At 33.2% G+C, this 3,716-nt stretch overlaps 1 long non-coding RNA gene across 1 annotated transcript; it reads left to right on the top strand.

The window, feature by feature from the left end:
• On the top strand, window positions 1-1,373 carry LOC110792291 (uncharacterized). The gene is made up of 2 exons (XR_002534340.2): window positions 1-517; window positions 1,087-1,373. It is a non-coding gene; the product is annotated as an uncharacterized lncRNA (long non-coding RNA).
• Window positions 1,374-3,716: the final 2,343 nt, after the last annotated feature.

The following is a 3,716-nucleotide window of genomic DNA, read 5'->3' as shown; positions in this document are numbered from 1 at the left end:
AAAAATATGGTATCTTAGATAAATATAAATATTTTTTTAATAATTGAATGAAAAGTGGGGACAAAGAAACCACATTTAAATGAAAAGTGGTATCCGTTTTATTATGCAAATGTTGTGAACTCCGTATAAATAATCTGACACAAATTGAAATAAATCTAAAATTAAAAAATAATAAAAAAATCAAAAACTAATTATTAAACGTGGTAGCATCGAGAGTCCATCAAAGTAGGGTTTGGTATTCTTCATCTTTCTCTCACTTTCTCCTCCTTGCCGCCTCTGTTATCTTATTTTTCATTTTTTTTTGACATGCCGCCTCTATTATCGCTGGAAGCAACACTCAACAATGGCGGAACATGTAATCACCAACAATATGAAAAACCACTACTTTCGAGCCGGCGAATCCGATACTACTGCCTTCTATTGGGTTTGGTGTAGATCCTATTATTGTCAACCCAACTCCTCAGTTTCCTGTTAAGATCGGACCCGTATTCGGATTATGATCTCAAAGCTATTCCAGGTAAAGCTAGCTTACCTCCTCCATCACCTTCTTCTTCATCTTTGGTTGTTAATATTGGTTCATACTCTGATGGCGTGTACTAAGGCGATTGAACAACAAAATATGTTAAGTTTAATAACCAGATGCATCTCAATTTTATGTTAAAAGGAGATTCAATTGAACGAACAACTCCAATTGGGGCCTGATTTTGTAATTAGAAAATGAAAATGATTTTCTTTCTACACAAAATTGGTTTAAAAAATTTCATATTTACTTTTTTTTTTATATTTGTAGAATATTGCAACCTTGAAGTAAATCAGGATGTTTCCTTTAATTTTGATGGTGGTTTTACGTGATTGATTTAGAGTTGATTTATTGTTTTCTTTAAAACCTTATTTATGTTTAGTTATTTCTTTTATTAATTAATTTGAGAACTTATTTCTGGACATGTGATGTGGTTAAATAATTCAGCAGGTAAATGATGTTTGAACAAGTGTGAAACGTGAGATACAGTTGTCTATATTCCTTTCCTCCTTCATTGATTATATCTGGTGGACTAACTAGGTTATCTTTGTTTTAACGTCATACAGGTCGGAGATTACAGACACATCCACACAGGGGGCAGCGTAATGGTGCAGCACACACCGCAATGTCACATCCTCTAAAGGAGAGAGAAAACCAAAGGGATACAATCCGTTAAGAACACATTTAGGATTATTCAAACTCAGATACGGAGTAGTCATATACTTCTGTATTTTTGAGATGGATATATAATATTTTTAATTATATTTTCAATTATTGATCAAATTAATTACTTGGTACTCATTAATTTTGTAGATTAAGAACTTTAGATGAAATGAATAAAGAATATTAGGAATTGATTTGTATAATTGTATTGTACGCTTTTCCATTTTGATAGAATTAATTTTGCTATGACGGTTTAAGCGTAAACCATGGGCAGTTTACAAGGAAAGATAACTTCCAAAAATTATATTATAAAAAAATAAAAAAAATTAACGATCAAAGAGACCACACTACTTACATATGTGATTTCTTTGATTCCAACAAACATACCATCTTACTTAAGAAAAGTGATTTCTTTGCCTTAATAATTTTTGAAAATTAAATGAGTATAAGAAACCATGTTTCTTAAAAGTCTGGTTTTTCTGTTCATTCTAACAAACCACACTCAAAGTATGGTTTCTTATGCAAAGAGACCATTAAGATATAAACCATACTATTTTTGGTCTCTTAGGCCTATTTGGTATGGTTTCTTAGCCACTTTTTGTAGTAGTGTTAGTTAAACATCAAAGAATCTAGAGGAGATTCTTCACCTATATTATACATTAAAGAATTTAGTTGGATTCAGTATCTATTGAAACTGATGAGCTAACGTCACATGAATATAATTCAATTGGGAATTATTCTGCAAGAGAATTTATCATGTATGATATAATATGAGGATCGCCAAAAATGTATCGTATGGCTTTAGGCATAACGAACATACGTACCGATCTCTATTGGTCTAAGTAAAGATCAACTAGATTGAGATCAAGAAAATCCTATGGTACTTGAAAAGGTAAATAGGAATAGTTCTTGATTCAAGGAAATGAAGATATGCTAAATATTGATGCTACATGCATAAACACTAGCAAAGGATCAAGCAAGATCTCTTTGAAGTTAACCATTGGCAAGGACGAGCTATAGAGCACCGTGTTTTGAAATGGCAACATGGATTAAAGACCATGAGTTGTCGCGTGGGAAATTAAATATTAATTTCTATGTTCTAAGATACAACTGGGAAGTCTTCCACATATTCGTGAACTGCTTGGATAAGTAAATCCAAAAGAAGCATCACTAGCAACCTAAACAGTTGAAGTAAAAGTACTTATTGCCTAAGAAGCAATAAAACAGAGTTGTTAAAGAGTTCTTAACTGAACTTGGGTAGGTCACATGTCTGCTAACTTGATGGTTCTTCATTGCAAAATGCGTAGAACCACTCTTGAAGCAAGAAAGACTAGATCACAAAATAAACATACTCAAAAGATCTTTTCGTCCTATCTCGAAAGGCACTCGATGAAAAGGATATTAAGATTTGAAAATCATGATAACTAAACCTATGCAACAAGTGAGAAGAAACACTCACATTGTGGCCCTAGAAATCATGAATAGATTTTAATTCCATTACTTGTTTAAAGATGGGTGGAGGCCCATGGTTGTAAAACATTCGGGTTGAACATTTATCATATATGAAATCTATTTTCATATTCCATTTAATCTTGGTTTGTATTAAATGATGAGTCCTTTCAATTTGACAATTTATTCAAGATAGACTGTCAGGACCAGTCCTGTGACTAAGAAATGTCTATCAAGTGAAATTGAATGTCAAAAGTTGAAAATGGTCCCTGGTCGGAAGTTTTCTATAAAGGTTGACGTATAGAAAACGCTAAACGACTAGAATGCAAGATGACTAGTAGTTCTGTTTCTTGAATTATGTGGACATGGCAATGTCGCAATCATTTGCATAGATACTTACTTGAGAAGATTAGTATCGGACAGACCTATAAAACTTTAATGTAAGAGATGAAGATCTGTCATAAGTAAATTTCATTACATTATTAGACACTAATCCTCAAAACCTGAGTGATTTCAGATTAGTTGTTTGAGAACTGGTTACTTTGACGTTGTCAAGCGTCGCACCGTAAAAGGAGACTATAACGGCAACGCTCAGGTAATCACCTATCAAACAAAGTCTAACCTCAAGATCACAAGATTGGGATTGTCCTCCCATAAATCGGGATGAGATGCCGAAAGTTGTACAAGGCCACTCGGAGAGCTAGAAAATATAAAATGCATGGTTGTGCTCAGATGAATCATAGGCTATGATTATCTGTTTATTTGATCAGTTGAAATCTGACACCGAGAAATACCTCTGGGCATTATAAGGATTACTACTCTTACCTTATGTTCATGAGAAGGCATCAAGCAACGAAGTAATTATGAAATGCACACTTGTCTCTAAGGACAAATGGGAGACTGAAGGAAATAATTCCATTGGTCCAAGTTTGCATTTAATGCATTTAATGCTAAGTCTAATAAATGTGGTTCAATATTAATTAATAAGTTAATAATTCAGTGAGATCAAGTACGTGAACTGAATGCCTAGCTAGAGGCCGCTTCAGTTCAAGTGGAATTCATAATATTAATCCACAACTTACTC

This window comes from Spinacia oleracea, chromosome 6, assembly GCF_020520425.1.
Source record: "Spinacia oleracea cultivar Varoflay chromosome 6, BTI_SOV_V1, whole genome shotgun sequence".
Lineage (NCBI taxonomy): Eukaryota > Viridiplantae > Streptophyta > Magnoliopsida > Caryophyllales > Amaranthaceae > Spinacia > Spinacia oleracea.
The sequence above is the reverse complement of the archived record's forward strand: the minus strand, read 5'-3'. Positions and strand labels throughout refer to the sequence as shown.